At 38.9% G+C, this 20,838-nt stretch overlaps 1 protein-coding gene across 2 annotated transcripts in view; it reads right to left on the bottom strand.

Moving 5' to 3' along the window:
* Positions 1-9,697: 9,697 nt before the first annotated feature.
* The window catches only part of TNFSF18 (TNF superfamily member 18), a 121,646-nt gene continuing 110,505 nt past the window's right edge, over positions 9,698-20,838 (bottom strand). For both annotated transcript variants that reach the window (XM_089911030.1, XM_089911034.1), the window contains exon 4: positions 9,698-20,838. This exon is cut by the window's right edge and continues 24,700 nt beyond it. The gene's annotated coding sequence lies outside the window, so the exon portion shown is untranslated.

Below are 20,838 nucleotides of genomic sequence, written 5' to 3'. Positions count from 1 at the left end.
CTACCATTTGCATTTACTATTGAAGAAGGAATCCAGTTTCATTATTCCACACGTTGCAAGTCTGTTTTCTTAACACCATCCACTAAACCATCTGCTCTTTGTCCATTGGTTTGCAGAACTTCCTTTGCTGTATATACATAAGTCTGTCTCTCTAGGCTCCATGTTCTTGAAACTATTTTTATAACTATGATTTTTTAGTATTCTTAATAACTGATAGGTTAAGTTTTCTCTCTGCAGTTTTCTTTTCTGAGATGTTAGAATTTTTTGTTAGTTTCTTCAAAGATCCAGATTAAAGTTTTATTGGGTTTACACTGAATTTATAGATAAATGTGGAGTGAATTGATTTCTTTGTAACATTTAAGTCCTCATATCCAAGATAATAAAATGCCTCTCCCTTTGTTCAGGTCATCTTCTAGAAATCTTGTGTAACCTTGGGTATGCTAACTTCTGATAACTTTTTCTTGTGATTGAGAGAGACATCTTTTTTAAAAATAGCATTTTCTATTTGATCACTACTGATAAAGGAATGTGCTCTTATTATCGTGCAGTAATCTTGGATCCAGCAAACACATTGAACTCTTAATAGTTCTGAGTTGGTCTGAACCTCCATTGGTATTTCTAGGTAGATAATCATATCACTTGCAAGTCATGAGTTTTATCTTTTTTCTTCCAATCCTTGAATTTACTTCTTTTTCTTTCCAGGTAACTTTCAGCAGCATGTCTAGTACTGTGTGAAATAGTAGCAGTGTGTACTTGTCTTATTTCCAGTATTTAAAGGAATGTATAGGTTTTTTCACTGACCACAATGTTTGTTCTAGGTTTTTGGTATATAACTATCACCAAGTTAAGGATTTCCTGGCTATTCCTAGTTTTCTAAGACTTTGCTTTTAATTATAAATAAGTGTTGAGTCATCCTTATCTACTTTTGGAATCAAGACTACACTAGGCTCATAAAATGAGTAGGGCAATATTACTCCTTCCCTATTATCTGGAAAAACATATATAAGTTAGAAATTAAATGGCAAATCATTTTTTCTTTCCAATATGGGGCAGTCTGGGTTCTTCGAAAAGATATAGACTTTATTACATTTCCAACTAGAAAAGATTTGTCTTTTTCAAATCAGCATTGGTTCTTGTTTGGTATCTTCTACCTTGGTAGGAGGGTGCCTAGTGTTTTTAGCCATTGTTTTGCATAAACCAAGAGGACTCTTACTAAAGGAGGAATTTGCTTCCATTGTTGTTCAAACCCATTGAAAGGGATTCTAAAGCTATCTCTTGATAAGATCATTATTTTTGCTTCTTTGTTGCCCTTGAGATTAATCATTCCATGGGCTGAAGGTAAGGAGTAGAGGTGAGCAAATAAGGAAAAGGAGTTTGGTCAGTTGTATCTGGCAAAATGCCATCAATGATGAAGATGGATAGATTGTGCTGTGCTCTACTTCCAAAGATGCTTGTCTTCCAGATTTCTTCTTTGGGTAATATCCAGGACCCAGTTTGCAAGAATTTCCAGGTTCCTCTTTGTGATACTGAGGTTGTGGAAAGAATCCCAAAGATAGTTAGGATTTCAACAGTTCTAAAGATAAATCTCAACAGGTCATGGTAAAGCATGTTAAGTGTGTGCTCACCCAAATCTGTACCCTTTACATGGTGAAAGGAAGTAAAATCTTTTTTACCATGAGCATTTGTGAATTGGGGTTCACTCTCCCATGTGGCAATCTGAAGCTAGATGAGGGCTACATGCTGATTGACAGGGATATTGAGGTGAATTTGGGAGTGCTTAGCTTGAGCTCAGGTCTACCAAGTGATCTCCTGATACTTTCTCTACTTGAGTTTACCTCCACCCCTTTCCTCTTTGTACTTCTATGCCTCACATAATACCATTTACACCACAGCGGAAGTAAGCAAGGGAGGGGTGAAGCTGGAGAAAGAGTCATTGCCAGCCCTGCTGAGGCAATAAGTCAGGGTAGATTTCTTAATCCCCAAGGGACCTAATCATGCCAGTTGCCCACACTTGTCTCAGGTGGCTAGACCTATGGATGGAACGTGGCATCATTCCTTGAAACAGCTCATAGTGTTCCTTGAGCATGAGAGAGCCAGAGGATGGGGTAGAAGAGATCAGTTTTATTAGCAAGAGGGCAAACAACCAAGTATGTATGCTTAAACATTGTGCCTATAAAATTCCCATACTCTCTTGTCAGTAAGTTTCAATAAGAGGTTGTGCATAAAAGAACTTAGAAAAATATTAAGCCTACATATGGAAGGTGGTGTTACTTTTATCTTGTGTTTACTTTTCCATCTCACGTTATCATTGATTCTCAGTATAAAAATTGTCCTTCCTCCATAGGAAGGAAAACAAAGAGAGAAAAGTTAAACTTAACAACACATTGAAGGTCAAGTAAGCAATGAATTTATCCTTGTTTCCTCTCTCTGACTCCAATGCTCATTCACATACACTCAACAAATAATTAGTGAACCTTGATACTGTGCAAAGCACTGATATCATAAAAATAGTGTAATATTTTTCAGTTGAATCTGATCTTGTGGATACATGGTATATTTTTAAATTTTCTTTCTCTACTGGCAATTTCCTCAGCACTTCCAAACAGAAGACTAAGAAGTGTTTTCCCACAGTCACATAGTACTCCAGAAAACACTTGGAATTTGAACCAGCCCCCTTGACTCCTCTCTCAACCAGGTCACGCTGCTGCTAATTGTGATCTTAGATCATCAAAACTCTTTAGCTCTTCTAACAAGTGCATCCACCTTAATAAATTTGGCTACAGATTTTTTTTTTCTCCTCCATCCCTTTCTTTTTTTTTTCTCTCAGGTAAAACAGATTGTATGCTGTCAGCCAAATTAAGAAAAATCCTCATCCAGTTTATAAACTCAGCAGAGACGTCTCATAAATGTACTCACAATCTTATTACTGTACCTTTAAAATCCAATTGTTGAAAATTAATGTAAAACAAAAATAAACTTCAAAATATGGCATTTACGTTAACGTCGTTCCATGGAGGAATTTTAAACATTCTCTAATATTAATGACTCACTCTTGTACACATTGATTTAACACATTACAAAATACTTTCTGACATATCTCATTTGAGGACTTCATATAACCCTTTGGGCATGAAAGTCAAAGCAGGATTAATGATTTCCATTTTTCCAGATATTAAATAGATGTAGAATGTTCGGTGACTGATGATCTAAGATCACACAAATTCTCTTTGGCAAATCCAAGTCTTATATTACTGATGCATTTTCTGAGAACAACACTCCTTTGAGAGGAATTTAGCTGTAGTAAGCAAAACCAAACTTGCTTATGTAAACACAAAAAGTCATGTGATGTAGGCACAAATAGTTTCATATACCGTTTTCTCATCATGGAAACAAACTTGGACAACCGTAACCAAACGTGAAATGTCCAGAAAGTTTGTCATTTGGGATTCTGTCGTTCTCCTTCATCCTTTCCTCTCCATCTGGCCTCCCCTTCTCCCCTTCAGACACCCTTTATCCTTCTGCTTGTTTCATACTTCTCCATCTATCCAAAAAGAAAAAAGCATTTCAAAGGTCAATGTGCTATTTTTCCAGCTGTAGAAAGGGCATAAAGGAACAGTTAGTAGGGTAACCCTGTGTGTCCTAAGGAGGTAGTTCTCTTTATCCCTCTGGAGGAATTGTTGCACATATGTATCTGTGTGTGCATGTATCAAGATGGAGGTTGAAAGAGCAGAAGGATGAGTCAAAGAATGTTCCTGATATCCAGGAAAAATAGTAAGCTTTATATGTTATTTCTACCACTGAAAAACTCAGCCATTCATATATTTATTCACATAACACAATGCAATAATTTATTGAACACCTACTCTGCATCTGTTCTATGTTTCAGGGATCTAGTAGTACTCTTCCAGGTTGTTGGGCTAGACAGACCAAAAAATGAATAACTGCAGCATGGGGTGAAGAAAAGCATAATAATGTTGGTAAGTACTATGTATAATAGTGGCAAAAAAGAGGAAATAATCACCTTACGAGCTGGAAGTCAGCAAAGGGCTCTCAGAGAAGAAAGTATTTCAGCTGGAGTTGTAGAGAGGAATAAAACTTAGCCTGCCAGACATTCCAGGCAGAGAAAATAGCACTTGCAAAGGCAGAAAGGTCTGAAACGAACTGGCACATTCAGGAGTCTATAAGTAGTCCAGTGATGGAAAGAAAGAGTAGTGATGGGAGAGACTGACAGTGATCAAGATCATGGAGAGATCTGTATGTCATGGGGAGTGTACTTAAGTCATTTTGTCTGATCAGCATCTTTCCCCTTCAAGTGATAATAACACCCTGATTCTCTTTGGGGAACCACACTTCCCTACTCTTTGTGATCTTGGTTGGGCTATCTTTCATGGCAACCTCCTAGAGACAGAAAATGACTCAAAATTACCCAGTCTACGATTCTATCTTCCTTGGTTATGATGATTAATTCAAGGCACATGACTCAAGCCAGACCAATAAGAATTTCCCCTAAGATTTGATGTATGAAAATTGGGTTAAAGGGTCTTCTTCCTTTGGAATCTTGAATTGTATGTATCATGCAAGCCTGGAGTTGTAAGCAGCTACCATCTCCTGCTGCCTGCAAGTTGTATGCCAAATGAGACAAACACACCAAGGAAGGTAGAATCCAGGGACAGAGTGAGAGAGATCAAGAGAAAGGGAAAGATGAAGCCCTAGTGATATCACTTGAGCCCTGTGCCTGAAGCTTCTGTTCAATTCCTGGACATTCTCATTACCTGGGTTCTACTTGAACCACTTTAAATTGAGTTTCCATCACTTCTGGCCAAAAAAGTCCTAATATGAAACCATGTAAAGGACATTGGACTTTATTATCTGGGCAGTGAGGGAGTCTTTGAAAAGACTGGAGCAGTGACTAGATCTGTGTTTTAGAAAGCATATGCTGGCAACAGTGTAGAGAACAAGTAAGAGTAAGGGATTGTCACAGAGCCCAGTTATAAAACTAGTATGATAATCTAGATAAGAGAAGAGAAAGGCCTGAACTAAGGCAATGCTAGTGGGCATGAACGGAAAGAATCAACTTGGAGGAAGATTTAAGAGGTGATCAACTGGGTAAGAGGTATGAGGGGGAGGAAGGATTCAGGGATAATTGTTGACTTTCTTGCTTGGATTTTTAGGTTGATTGGTTTTCTGCTTAACCAAAAGAGGAAATAAATATTGGGGGTGGGAGGAAGTAAGTTCATTCAGGTAACTTTTTTTTTTTTTAATTAATTGATTTATTTATTTTTGCTGTGTTGGGTCTTCATTTCTGTGCGAGGGCTTTCTCTAGTTGTGGCAAGCGGGGGCACTCTTCATCGCGGTGCATGGGCCTCTCACTATCGCGGCCTCTCTTGTTGCAGAGCACAGGCTCCAGACGCGCAGGCTCAGTAGTTGTGGTTCACGGGCCTAGTTGCTCTGCGGCATGTGGGATCTTCCCAGACCAGGGCTTGAACCCGTGTCCCCTGCATTAGCAGGCAGATTCTCAACCAGTGCGCCACCAGGGAAGCCCCAGGGAGCTTTTAAATTTAAGATTTTGTGGCACATTTATATGGCGATGTCCAGTGGCAGTTATATAGTTCTAATGCTTCCGAGTAAGATCTGGGCAGGAGATCCAGATTTGAATGTCATCACTGTACAGATAATACCAGACCCTTTTGATGTGGAAGAGATTGCTCGGGGAAACGATAAGGAGTAAGAAGAGAAGAAGACCAAGGACTAAACTTTGGAGAATGACAACATTTAAGAGGTAGGCTTGTAATGGGAACTGGAAAGGAGATGTTGGAGAGATGGAAGAGGAATTATGAAAGAGTGGTATCCCAGATATCAAGCCATAGTCAATGATGTAAAGTACCTTGGGTTAGGTCAATTAGGTAAAGACTATACAGTGTCCTTTTCTTGACTATTTGGAGTTCTCCTATGACTGGAGCCTGAGCAGTTTCAAGGGAGCATAGGAGCTGGGAAGACAAAACTTTGTAAGCAGAGTAAATAAGAGGGAGTGTGTCCATTCAATTGAAACTTTTTAGTATTCTCAGATACAATACTGGTTATATGTAGAATTTTGTTGCATGTTATACTATATGGAGGGCATAGCAATCAGGAGTTTACAGAAAACATCTAGTCTTTTATTGTGAGCTCTATACTTCTAATATGGGCAATATCTGGGGTACAGGGACATGTCATAGATGATCTCAGAAACCCAAAAGACATGTCTTCCAGAATTATCCAGTTACTATATTTGTGTCTGTCTAGACTGACACCTCAGGTACCTCGTGGCTCTCATTCAGGTTAAGTGCTTTAATTCTGATCAAATAATAACAGTTTACAAGTCAAAGAGATTGTTTAGAATTATGATTTGCTGTCTTTGGCTCAATCTAAGTTTGCTTGGGCTGACTTTGCTTGAATTAGATTAGGGCTTATAGTTATGTATCTTAATACCCTTCTTAGAGATCTTGTGTGTGTAAATCACACAACCACAGAATTAGACATGATGATGATGACTAAAAAGATATATGTGTATATATATATGTATATATCTTTCTAGTCATGTCTAATTATCAATGACAATATATCCATGACAATATTTTTAGGACACTTTAAATAAGTCTGGCTCTAACATAAAATGAATGGAAAGTGAAGAGAAAGGAAAATGAGAGGAGAAGGTAAAAGATAAAAGTATAGAAGAGACGAAAAGGGAGAGAAGAAAAGGACAATAACAGATAAAAAGGCAATTTTTGCCATCAGAGTACCTTCTTAGGGTCTCATGTGAAAAAGCACCTGAAGCCAAGGCCTTCACAACAGCAGAAAACTTGGCTATAATATGACCTGATTGCACAGCTTCCATTCTTTCTGGACTTTTCTAGCAAAGGGAGTATACAGAAGGAAAGAAATGACCTCGCTGCCCTTTAAAACCATCTAGGGAACTCATGTCAAGGGGACCTGAACTCCCTACTACCCTGGGTTCAAATATCACCACAGCAGTGAGAACAGATGAAGGGATGAGGCCCCTGACCTTTCTACCAATGACTCATTGATCTAGCCAGCTGTAGGATACATATTTATTAAACTTCTGCTTTAGCCCAAGTACTGCACAAGGTCCCATGGATAAAGAAGGCTTAAACGCCATCCTCTAGAAGCTCAAGAACTATCTTTATATTTCACTTATTTGAGCAGAGTCTGTAAACTGGAGTTTACCTCCTTGACTTAATTCACTCCATGAATCTTAGACAAGTCCTTTGCCCACTCTGTACCTCAGTTTACTTATCTGTAGAATGGAGATAATGCTAGTGACTACCTTAGGGACCTTTCATGAAGATTAAGTGAACTAGAGTGGGTAAAGCACCAAGACCAGATTACTAGCACATAGTAGTTGCTCAATTGGTTCCTATTGTTTTTATCATTATCATTATTAATATTGTCATCAAAAGGAAAGGGACTTTTTCTTGGAATTTTTTGCCTGGGACCTGATTATTTTCTCTTGTCCAGCTGAATGAAACTGCTTGCAGGTCCTATGATAGAAAGCCCCATACTAAGCTACAGATTCTCAAAAAATCCTCAGCCTGGCCAGGCTCTTGTGGGTGTAACTTTCAGTATCTTGACCTTTGTGCTCCTTGTGGGTGATCAGGAAAATGAGAGAGGATTTATAGCATTTTTTGCTCCCTCCTTTTGTTGCTTATGGTTTTATTGTTTGCTAAAGGGAAATATTTTGCCACATGCCCACACCTTCAGCTTTATCACATTATCCGAGACAAATGATGGCAACAGCTCTTACTTCTCCAGCTTCTTGGGTGGCTGTCCGCATGTTTCTGGTCCATGGAGCTAGAGAAAGTTTCATTTTCAGAAATAGCACTATGATGCACCAACAACACTAACCTCATTTCCTGTCTTGAGTGGACCCAGAGCATTCCAGTAAGTTCACAAGTGTGTTGTAGACTGTGAAAGAATAGAAAACATGCTCCATTCTTTTGCAAGTTTCACCAAGATCCATGTGAATGAAACATACTGACCTCATGCTTTCATGAAAAGTATTATAGATCCCAGAGCTGCCAAAGGCAAAGGATGGAATGGGCCAGCCAAGGGGCTAAGCAGGGACATGCTGACAGCATGTTTTGCTATCCAGCCTGTCTCTGGCTGAGAACTTTGAAGACCATTTATGCTCATTCCTCTGAGCAGGGACTTATTTGCCTTAGCAGTCTCACGAAACAAACTTCAACAGGATATGCGTAAGCAAGTCGTGATATGTATGCATAGCTAGCAGGACATTCTCTGGAGTCCTACCCATCATGACCGTCATCCTGGTTATCTTTGCATCTTCCCTCAGTTTTGAGCCTCCACTACTCCACCCATCCTAGTTGTCTGATGCTACAGGCCGCCACAGAGTCAGTCAAGCAAGCATCTATCTCTAGGGCCCAGTGACAGGCCAAGCACTAAGTACCTTCTGTTGTGCACATAAAAGAATTCTGTGACTTAGTTTCTTTCTGTGCAGTTTGAAAGACAAAGTGAGCACATCCAAAGCGATTAAAAAGCCAAAAAATATCTAAATAATAATGCAGACCTCTAAGATGGGAGTCCCAAAGCAGGGGAGTTCAAGGTTAACTATAGTTATGTGACGGGAAGGACATAAGGAAGAGGAATTCAGCTGAGTCTTGGAGGATCAGCACGTTTAGAGAAGGAAGGCAGAGATGACAAGAGATGTGTGTTCCAAACAGTGGGAGCTAAAAACACAAAGGCCAAAGTGTGCAGAGTGGGTGTGGGGGACTGGGGCAGGGGAGCAAGGGAGGGGTGAGACCAAATGACAGGAGCAGAAAGTTTTAGGAAGTTAAGTTGCCCTCCTTAGATTCTAGCCATCCTTCCTTATGCACTGGAGTTCACTTGTGAATCTCAGGACCTCTTTTGAAAGCGGCAACTGAGAAAACTGAGGATACTGTTCGCGGAGCTGCATACAGTAAGAGGGGAACCAGAGCGAGCTAGATACTGCATTTTCCTTCTTGTTGTTAGGGGCGTTGTATGGGAAAATGGAGCTCCCGTCTTCCCATATTCCTCTCTCTCACCCCCTCCCCACACCAGCACCACCATGCATCATCGAGAAGAGCTGTTCACATCAAAGCAGGCGTGGGCAAACCTAGCATGGTGTAAACCAGGAACAAAGGCTCAGACTCTCAGACACCCTTGTGTGTTAAGTGCACAGCCTCTTCCACACTGGCCTTGGGCCCCAAAAGGAGGCTGCTTTCTAGGGAAGCTTTAACCAATTGCTTTTCTGCTTCAAGATAGTAAAACCAGCATTCACCCCTTTGGGCTTTAATTTTAGTTCTCTTCCAATGCTTCCCTGGTGAAAGAGTTAAGGGAGAGAATTCTCTTTCTCCATATTCCCTCTTCTCAGGAAAAAGCACACAGGCCTTTTTTCCCTCACCAATCAGAATACAAGTTCACACCTGCTTCTGATTCCTAATATAAGTCAGTAGTTGGGTATATATGTATATTCCCTGGCTGGACTGTAATCTCTCTGTGGACAAGACATGGTGCCATACGAGCCCCATTCATCTTTTCACCCCAGTGCTTAACAGCAATGGCTGATGCCTATGGAGTGTTCAACAACTGGAAAAGAAGACCAAAGAGTTTTTCGACATTGTCCTGAAATTTTTTCTAGGACAAAGCAGCTCATGAATGAGTGAATCCATGCATGCCTGCTTACTCTGCCCAACACAGTGCCATTAAACTCTTTAAGTTTAGGTTAATGCTTCCTTCAAGTTGAAAAAGATTGAATGGCCCCATTAAGTCATCAGGTCTTTTCCAAAGTAGCAGCTAGCCATAAGCAAGGTCTTATGATCACACAGGATAATTCTGCCAGAGAGGAGAGTGGAGCTTAGGATACAGAGTTTCACGTATTTATTGGGAAAGTAGAAGATGGTGATGCTACCCAAGGAAAGGCTTTATATGTCTCTTGTGATAGAGTGAAGGGCCCAGGTTCTAGGAAAGTGTGCTAAGGAGAGAGATGAAAGGGTGCAGAAGATCACATTACTGCTTCTTCATGACCTGTAATTCATCAAGTTGCACAACTGTGCCATGTTCAAGAGAGAGACTCTGTTCTTATCCCTGGAAAACCATGCCTTCCCTCTAAATAAAGAATTTAGCAATTTTTCCAGAAGTTCTTGTGTACACCAGGCTGAAGCCTCTCCCTGTGCTCCAAAAAAAAAAAAAAAAAAAAACAGCAAACCCACTTTCAATAGAGACGAGAGAACCATGAGCACTCTAAAACCAGATGGGGAGCCAGAGAAGCAAAAGAACAAGGCACTACATGGGTTTATTAAGAAAATATGTGTCACAAATAAGTTGCCAAGAAACTGCAGTATTGTCTTAAAGGGAAATTCCCCAAAGTCCCTAAAAAGTAGCCAGAATAAAGCTGATAGATTGGTGGCCTTTTCTAGAGGCCTACTGCATAAATGTTGAGAAAACATCCTGCGGTGCTTGCACGACTTTCTCCTACAGGGCCATTCCCTTCTTTTTCTTCCTTCCTTCCTTCCTTTCATCCTCCTTCCTCCCTCCCTTCCTTTATTTTCTTCTTTTCTTTCTTTCTTTTTTTCTTTCTTTTTCTTTCTTTCTTTCTTTCCTTCCTTCCTTCCTTCCTTCCTTTCTTTCAGAAACCTAGACTTTGATTTCTTGAAATTTTCCCAAGTATCATTCCTGCTGTGTTTTCTAAATTAAAGTGCTGGCTCTTATCTCATAAAGGGCCCCTCTTATAGGAGGCCCACTAAACATTGTCTGTACACTAAATAAAGGATGTATCACAAATACATCTAAAGAAGCCATGGTAAATAGTGTATAATTAACTCATTTAAAAGACACCTTTTGTCATTTTTATGATCAACAGATATTAAAGGTATCTATTTTTAAATTAATTTTTATTGAGGTATAATGGACATATAACATTATATTAGTGTCAGGTATATAAAATAATGATTTGGTATCTGTATATATTGAAAAATGATCACCACAATAAGTCTGGTTAACATCCATCACCATACATAGTTACAATTTTTTTCTTGTGATGAGAATTTTTAAGATCTACTCTCCTAGCAACTTTCAAATATGCCTTATTTTTCTTTATTTATCTTTGGACCTCAGTCTTTTTATCACCAACTGAGGGGCTAGCTAAAAATAATTTATCTTGTCTAAACTTGCCCCAGTGTTTAAGAGGATACAGCATCCAGTGGCAGCATATTTAGGTCAACTGGCAATTCTGCCAAGAAAAGAGCAGAGAGGTGGAATGGTGTAGTCACAATGGCAAAATAAATTCCCAAAGTTGGAGAACACAGATGTCTTCTTTGGCTGTCACACCACAGCAGAGCCCTGAGTCTCATCCTCTTTAATATCCACATCTTCCACTACACACACACACACACACACACACACACACACACACACACACAGACACACACACACACACACAGTGCACTCATACACCCTCATCTCTACTTCCTTCTTAGAGCTTTCCCTGGTTACCCAGCTCTCAGTCACCTCTCCTTTCTGTAAACACCTATAGATAACAATTCCCACTTTGCATTTTATTATCTGGGTCTTCTAGAGTGTCATATAGTACTTTCTATCTCTAACCACACTGCAAAGTCCTCGAGGATCAGGGATTGTGCTTATATAATACTTCTCTTGGGATTTTTACCTGGTCCTTGTATTGTGTTGAACTTGTCCTAAGCACTTGAAAGTAATGATTGGTGGATTGTTTTAGATGGAGTCTCTCATTCTGCAGGTCTGTTTCACATCCTTATCTTAAGTGAAAATTTCTCAAACATAATGTTTTCTGGATTCCCTAAGAGAAAAGAACTAGTAGAATTTATTACCACTTTGCCTAATGCAGCCAAAGAAAAAGTGACAAAACAAACTATACACAGGGGAGTTATGGGGAGGTTTCTCATCTGGTTTTATTTCCCTCACTAGAATATATCTTCTGTGTCATGGAATGACTGTGTCATTGAGACCCAAAAGGCTAAGAAGTTGTCCTAGAACTTCAGAAAAAAAAAAAGAAAATTTCAGAAAACAGATGTTCTTCCTCAAAAACTCTGGTGTTAACACCATAAGGGGAAGCCTCAGAGTCAGAAATCATGTAGGAATGGGCTTCCCTGGTGGCGCAGTGGTTAAGAATCCACCTGCCAATGCAGAGGACACAGGTTTGAGCCCTAGTCCGGGAAGATCCCACATGCCAAGGAGCAACTAAGCCCATGTGCCACAACTACTGAGCCTGCACTCTAGAGCCCACGAGCCACAACTACTGAGCCCATGAGCCACAACTACTGAGCCCGCATGCCACAACTACTGAAGCCCACGCACCAAGAGCCCATGCTCCGCAACAACAGAAGCTACCACCATGAGAAGCCCAGACATGGCAACAAGAGTAGCCCCCACTGACCGCAACTAGAGAAAACCCGTACGCAGCAACAAAGACCCAATGCAGCCAAAAATAAATAAATTTATTAAAATTTATTGAAAAAAAGAAATCAAGGGGGAACTCCATTTCCATGCTTCTCAATGACAGGTTTCCAAAAGATATTTCTGCCTCTTTGATGTCACTTGTAGCACCTTCTGATTGCAAGCTCCTTCAGGCCAAGCCCAGTTCCCATTCTTTTTCAGTTTCTCCCAGAGGTTGGTTATGTGGTACTCAAAATACTTGATTAAATGAAACCTTCATTTGTGATTTTTATTTCAATTACCAGGCATCATAATGGTTACCCTCAGTCTAGGCAATAACTCTCTTCCCACTAACATGGTATCATGAAAGAATTCCGTGCCTTAACCAAGGCTTATGATCTGCATTGATGAGTGAGCTAATACAGCAGAATGATGGAGCGTTCAGCCTCAAAGCCAACTACCTGAGCTTGCAGCCTGCCTTTGCTACTTATTTCTTCTGTGAACTTGGGCAAGTATCTTATCGTTTCCACATCTCAGTTTCTTTATTTGGCATGGATTTGTTAGGAAGATTAAATGAGATGATCCACATAAGTACACAAAAGAGCTACTGGTACACTCAGTGTTCAGTAGATATTAGTTATTATTAGTTATTCTTCTTGTCTAGCTCCAGAGGGTATGTCGGTCACCTGGACTTCTGGACACATTCTCTCTGTACCCTGAATTTGGAGCCTCCACCCTGAAACAGAGACTCTTACCCCACCTCAGGAAAGTCAACATGGCTCTTTCATCCATGGCCACATGTGGATGGATGCTGAACATCCTGTGTGCCATGCAGGAAGCAGTGCATGAGGGCCAGGGCTGCTGACTTGCCCGAGTTCAAATGAGCCCAGACACACTCCATGACAACATGACAGTGGCTTGCATTTGTTTCCTCTTTCTTTGCTGCTTCCTTTTCAGTAAAACACTAGTACAAACCAGACCACTGTATAACAAGGAAATTTCTAGGGCTTCATATAGTCGATTATTTTTTACATGTACATGTATCTATTGTTTTTCAAGTTCTTCTTGCATTTAGGTTATTAAAGAATATTCGTTCCTTAAATGTTATCTGATCAGATCAAAGTTCAATACCAATACTTGGATAGTATTTTGCAATGCGTTGTGATCAGTGTAACCCATGAAAACAGCTTCGTGATGAACTTCTTGAAGTGAGTATCAAGAAATTGTTATCTTATTTCTGTTTCTAATTCTGAGACTGCACTGGCTGGAGAACGTTAGGCAAATTACTTCCTTCTTGGATTTAGGCTTTCCCCATAATAATCTCTGAAAAATAGTATTCATTGCTACTCTACTGTCAGAGAAGATCTAAAAGCACTACAAGAGTTGCCCCCAAACAGTAGGTGAATGCAAGGAAATAAAAACCCTTTCCTATTTGGTAACTTCTCAAAACCGTCTCTCTGTGTTTCCATGATAAACTAATTAATAAAGAACTTGGATGACTTTCTGGAATCAAAAACAAAATTCAGAAAGATGATCCTATTGTACAAGGAATGACATTGTTTAATAGGGATTTACTTTCAGGGTAGGATAACTTTAGGTAGGAATTATTTTGTTAAAATTTTTCTGTGACCGGAATTAAGAATGCAGAGTGCAAATCTCAAATTATCCTGAGAACCCTCCACAAGGATGTCAGTGATTTCATAACTGTCAATCAAATCTTCTTGAATCTTTGGCTGATCAAAATAACACAAATTTGTCCAATCTCAGAACTCCCTGAGAATTCCAATACAAATATTTTTTACTGAAATATACTTTACATATAACATTGCAATTTGATACATTTATATACTGTAATATGATTAGCATTGTAGCAACAGTTAACACCTCTATCATGTTACATATTTATCCTTTCATTTTGGTAACTGGAATAATTAAGTTCTAGTCTCTTAGTGAGTTTGATGATTATAATACAATATTGTCTATATTCACTGTACTGTGCATTAGACATCTAAGGCTTGTTCACTCCTTGTTGCAGGTTTGTACCCTTAAACAACATCTGTCCTAATATAAATATTTCTGAAGGCATTCTTCACCACAGATGATAGACTGCCTTGTTAATAAGGGAACAGTAATAATAGCAAATGACATCCTAGCATATCTCTTTGTAATTTATAAATAAGTTATTTTATATACCTTACCTCATTTAATCCTCACAATATTGTGAAATAGTTATAGGAGACATAACTATCTCAATTTTTATACACGAGAGGAGAAAAAGAAGAAGAGGAATCAGTAGAGATGATGGAGAATATCCACTCATCCGTTTATTCATCTATTCATTCAACAACTACTAGTGAATAATCACATGTGCCAAGCACTAGGAGTATATAGCAATAGACCAAATCTTTACAAATCCTATAGCTTAATGGAAGTGACTGACAGTTGAGATAATAACAATAAAATAATATAAATGTTGTGATATGGATCTTTGAGATTAAAGAGCAGAGAGCCCTACTCGAAAGTTTGGAGAAGGCCTCCTTAAGGAACTTACGTTTTAGCTGATGTATAAGGGATGAGTAAGGAGTTAGCTAGATGAAGGGGAAGTGGGTTGAGTACTCCTGTGGGATAGAACATCATGTCCCAAGGAACAGAGTCAAGCAAAGACAAATAGAACTTATCAAGAAACCAAAAAAAAAAAGATTTGGCATGATGAGTATAAAATGCAAGATGGAAAAGAGATGAGGCTAGAGAGTTAGACAAAGGACCAATCTCATATAGGACCTTGTAATTTATTTTAAGAGAAATGACAAGACAAAAACGAGGGCAGCATGGAAAATCTAGGATAGTAAGATATTTTGAAAGTCAAAGGCCAGGGAGAGTTTTAGGAATATAGTCAATTACACTAATCCTATAAAGGAGCTAAAGAATAAGAGAACTGACAGTAGGTCATTTGAGACATCACGGATGACGTTAACTTTCAGTTTGATGTTAGAGGTGTAACACAAGCTCCATGTATGATTGAAATACAAGGAAATAGAGGCAAAGTACATGTAGACTATGGTTTGTAAAAGTTCAGTTCCTCTATTGCTAGCCTTGGTAGCAGGGTCAAAGGAAGTTTCTTCAAGGTAGAAATTTTTAAATATCTTTGAAGGCAGAGGGGAAAGGTTGGGTAAAGAGGGAGGACTTAAAGATGTCATGAACTCATTGCAGATTAAGGAAGTAGTAATATAAAGCATGGTGACTATAGTTAATAATATTGTATTGCACATTTGAAAGTTTCTTAGAGAGTGGATCTTTTTTTTCCCGTATCTGCTTTTTTTTTTTTGTTTAACATCTTTATTAGAGTATAATAGCTTTAGAATGTTGTGTTAGTTTCTGCTGTACAACAAAGTGAATCAGCTATATGTATATTGCCATATCCCCTCGCTCTTGCGTCTACCTCCTACCCTCCATATTCCACCCCTCTAGGTGGTCACAAAGCACCGATCTGATTTCCCTGTGCTAGGTGGCTGCTTCCCTCTACCTACCTATTTTACATTTCGTAGTGTATATATGTCAAAGCCATTCTCTCATTTCGTCCCAGCTTACCCTTCTCCCTCCCTGTGTCCTCAGGCCATTCTCTACATCTGCATCTTTTTTTTCTTTGCGATACGCGGGCCTCTTACCGCTGTGGCCTCTCCCGACGCGGAGCACAGGTTCCAGACGCGCAGGCCCAGCGGCCATGGCCCATGGGCCCAGGCGCTCAGCGGCACGGGGGATCCTCCCGGACCGGGGCACGAACCCGCGTCCCCTGCATCGGCAGGCGGACTCCCAACCACTGCGCCACCAGGGAAGTCCCTACATCTGCATCTTTATTCCTGTCCTGGCTCTAGGTTCTTCAGAATCATTTTTTTTTTTTTTTTTTTAGATTCCATATATATTTGTTAGCATACAGCATTTGTTTTTGTCTTTCTGACTTACTTCACTCTGTATGACAGACTCTAGGTCCATCCACCTCACTACAAATAACTCAATTTCATTTCTTTTTATGGCTGAGTAATATTCAATTGGCACATTGTATATATGCCACATCTTCTTTATCCATTCATCTGTTGATGGACACTTACATTGCTTCCATGTCCTGGATATTGTAAATAGTGCTGCAATGAACATTGTGGTACATGACTCTTTTTTTTTTTTAACAACTTTACTGGAGTAAAGTGGCTTCACAATGGTTTGTTAGTTTCTGCTTTATAAAAAAGTGATCAGCTATACTACATATATACCCATATCTCCTCCCTCTTACGTCTCCCTCCCACCCTCCCTATTCCCACGCCTCTAGGTGGTCACAAAGCACTGAGCTGATCTCCCTGTGCTATGTGGCTGCTTCCCACTAGCTGTCTATTTTACATTTGGTAGTATGTGTAAGTCCATACCACTACATGACTCTTTTTGAATTATGGTTTTCTCAGGGTATATGCCCAGTAGTGGGATTGCTGGGTCATATGGTAGTTCTATTTTTAGTTTTTTAAGGAACCTACATACTGTTCTCCATAGTGGCTGTATCAATTTACATTCCAACCAACAGTGCAAGAGGGTTCCCTTTTCTCCACACCCTCTCCAGAATTTATTGCTTGTAGATTTTTTGATGATGGCCATTCTGACTGGTGTGAGGTGATACCTCATTGTAATTTTGATTTGCATTTCTCTAGTGATTAGTGATGTTGAGCATTCTTTCATGTGTTTATTGGCAATCTGTGTATCTTCTTTGGAAAAATGTCGATTTAGGTCTTCTGCCCATTTTTGGATTGGGTTGTTTGTTTTTATGATATTGAGCTACATGGGCTGCTTGTATATTTTGGAGATAAATCCTTTGTCAGTTACTTCATTTGCAAATATTTTCTCCCATTCTGAGGGCTGTCTTTTCATCTTCTTTATGGTTAACCTTGCTGTGCAAAAGCTTTTAAGTTTCATTATGTCCCATTTGTTTATTTTTGTTTTTATCTCCATTCCTCTAGGAGGTGGATCAAAAGGGATATTGCTATGATTTATGTCATAGAGTGCTCTGCCTCTGTTTTCCTGTAAGAGTTTTATAGTGTCTGGCCTTGCATTTAGGTATTTAATCCATTTTGAGTTTACTTGTGTGTATGGTGTTAGGGAGTGTTCTAATTTCATTCTTTTACATGTAGCTGTCCAGTTTTCCCAGCACCACTTATTGAAGAGGTTGTCTTTTCTCCATCGTATATTCTTGCCTCCTTTGTGAAAGATAAGGTGACCATATGTGCATGGGTTTATCTCTGGACTTTCTATCCTGTTCCATTGATCTATATTTGTTTTTGTGCCAGTACCATTCTATCTTGATTACTGTAGTTTTGTAGTATAGTCTGAAGTCAGGGAGCCTGATTCCTCCAGCTCCATTTTTCTTTCTCAAGATTGCTTTGGCTATTCAGGGTCTTTTGTGTTTCCATACAAATTGTGACATTTTTATTCTAGCTCTGTGAAAAATGCCATTGGTAGTTTGATAGGGATTGCATTGAATCCGTAGATTGCTTTGGGTAGTATAGTCATTTTCACAATGTTGATTCTTCCAATCCAAGAACATAGTATATCTCTCCATCTGTTGGTATCATCTTTAATTTCCTTCATCAGTGTCTTACAGTTTTCTGCATACAGGTCTTTTGTTGCCTTAGGTAGGTTTATTCCTAGGTATTTTATTCTTTTTGTTGCAGTGGTAAACGCGAGTGTCTCCTTAATTTCTCTTTCAGATTTTTCATCATTAGTGTATAGGAACACAAGAGATTCCTGTGCATTAATTTTGTACCCTGCTACTTTACCAAATTCATAGATTAGCTCTAGTAGTTTTCTGGTAGCATCTTTAGGCTTCTCTATGTATAGTATGATGTCATCTGCAAACAATGATTGTTTTACTTTTTCTTTTCCTATTTGGATTCCTTTTATTTCTTTTTCTTCTCTGATTGTCATATCTAAGACTTCCAAAACTGTTTTGAATAACAGTGGTGAGAGTGGGCAACCTTGTCTTGTTCCGAATCTTAGTGGAAATGGTTTCAGTTTTTCACCATTGAGAATGATGTTGGCTGTGGGTTTGTCATATATGGCCTTTATTATGTTGAGGTAAGTTCCCTCTATGCCTACCTTCTGAAGAGTTTTTATAATAAATGGGTGTTGAATTTTGTCAAAAGCTTTTTCTGCACCTATTGAGATGATCATATGGTTTTTTTCCTTCAATTTGTTAATATGGTGTATCACGTTGATTGATTTGCATATACTGAAGAATCCTTGCATCCCTGGGATAAACCCCGCTTGATCATGGTGTATGATCCTTTTAATGTGCTCTTGGATTCTGTTTGCTAGTATTTTGTTGAGGATTTTTGCATCTATGTTTATCAGTGATATTGGCCTGTAGTTTTCTTTCTTTGTGACCTCTTTGTCTGATTTTGGTATCAGCGTGATGGTGGCCTCGTAGAATGAGTTTGCGTGTGTTCCTCCCTCTGCTATATTTTGGGAGAGTTTGAGAAGGATAAGTGTTAGCTCTTCTCTAAATATTTGATAGAATTCGCCTGTGAAGCCATCCAGTCCTGGGCTTTTGTTTGTTGGAAGATTTTTAATCACTGTTTTGATTTCAGTGCTTATGATTTGTCTGTTTATATTTTCTATTTCTTCCTGTTTCAGTCTTGGAAGGTTGTCCTTTCTAAGAATTTGTCCATTTCTTCCAGGTTGTCCATTTTATTGGCATATAGTTGCTTGTAGTAATCTCTCATGATCCTTTGTATATCTGCAGTGTCAGGTATTCTCCTTTTTCATTTCTAATTCTATTGATTTGAGTCTTCTCACTTTTTTTCTTAATGAGTCTGGCTCATTAGCCAGACATTTATCAATTTTCCTTATCTTCTCAAAGAACCACCTTTTAGTTTTATTGATCTTTGCTATTGTGTCCGTCATTTCTTTCTCATTTCTTTCTTCTTTTAAATAAATAAATTTATTTATTTATTTATTTTTGGCTGCTTTGGGTCTCCATTGCTGCGTGCAGGCTCTCCCTAGTTGTGGTGAGTGGGGGCTACTCTTTGTAGCGGTGCACAGGCTTCTCATTGTGGTGGCTTCTCTTGTTGCAGAGCACGGCCTCTAGGAGCACAGGTTTCAGTAGTTGCAGCACATTGGCTCAGTAGTTGTGGCACATGGGCTTAGTTGCTCTGCGACATGTGGGATCTTTCTGACCAGTGCTCGAACCCGTGTCCTCTGCTTTGGCAGGTGGATTCTTAACCATTGCGTCACCAGGGAAGTCCTGCATTTATTTCTGATCTGATCTTTATGATTTCTTTCCTTCTGCTAACTTTGGGGGTGTTGGTGTTTTTTTTCTTCTTTCTCTAATTGCTGTAGATGTAAGGTTAAGTTGTTTGAGATTTTTCTTGTTTCTTAAGGTAGGATTGTATTGCTATAAACGTCCCTCTTAGAACTGCTTTTTCTGCATCCCATAGCTTTTGTGTCATTTAAAGCTGTGTTTCCTTATTTAGTTTCATTTTGGATAATCTGTCCATTGGTGAATGTGCAGTGTTAAAGTCCCCTATTATGATAGTGTTACTGTCGATTTCCTCTTTTATGGCTGTGAGCTTTTGCCTTATGTATTAAGGTGCTCCTATGTTGGATGCATAAATATTTACAATTGTTATATCTTCTTCTTGGATTGATCCCTTGATCATTATGAAGTGTACATATTTGTCTCTTGTAATAGTCTTTATTTTAAAGTCTATATTGTCTGATATGAGAATTGCTAATTCATCTTTCTTTTGATTTCATTTTGCATGGAATGTCTTTTTCTATCCTCTCACTTTCAGTCTGTATGTGTCACTAGGTCTGAAGTGGGTCTCTTATAGACAGCATATATATAGATCATGTTTTTGTATCCATTCAGCCAGTCAATGTCTTTTGGTTGGAGCATTTAATCTATTTACATTTAAGTTAGTTATTGATATGTGTTCCTATTACCATTTTCTTAATTGTTTTGGGTTTGTTATTGTAGGTATTTTCCTTCTCTTGTGTTTCCCGCCTAGAGAAGTTCCTTTAGGATTCGCTGTAAAGCTGGTTTGGTGGTGATGAATTCTCTTAGGTTTTGCTTGTCTGTAAAGGTTTTAATTTCTCCATCAAATCTGAATGAGGTCCTTGCGGGGTAGAGTAATCTTGATGTAGGTTTTTCTCTTTCATCACTTTAAGTATGTCCTGACACTCCCTTCTGGTTTGCAGAGTTTCTGCTGAAAGATCCGCTGTTAACCTTATGGGGATTCCCTTGCATGTTATTTTTTGATTTTCCCTTGCTACTTTTAATATTTTTTCTTTGTATTTAATTTTTGATATTAATATTTTTTCTTTGTATTTAATTTTTGATATTTTGATTAATAT

This window comes from Delphinapterus leucas, chromosome 1 (genome assembly GCF_059928025.1).
Source record: "Delphinapterus leucas isolate spDelLeu-1000000601 "Yukka" chromosome 1, BTC_Dleu_Yukka2, whole genome shotgun sequence".
NCBI lineage: Eukaryota > Metazoa > Chordata > Mammalia > Artiodactyla > Monodontidae > Delphinapterus > Delphinapterus leucas.
The sequence above is the reverse complement of the archived record's forward strand: the minus strand, read 5'-3'. Positions and strand labels throughout refer to the sequence as shown.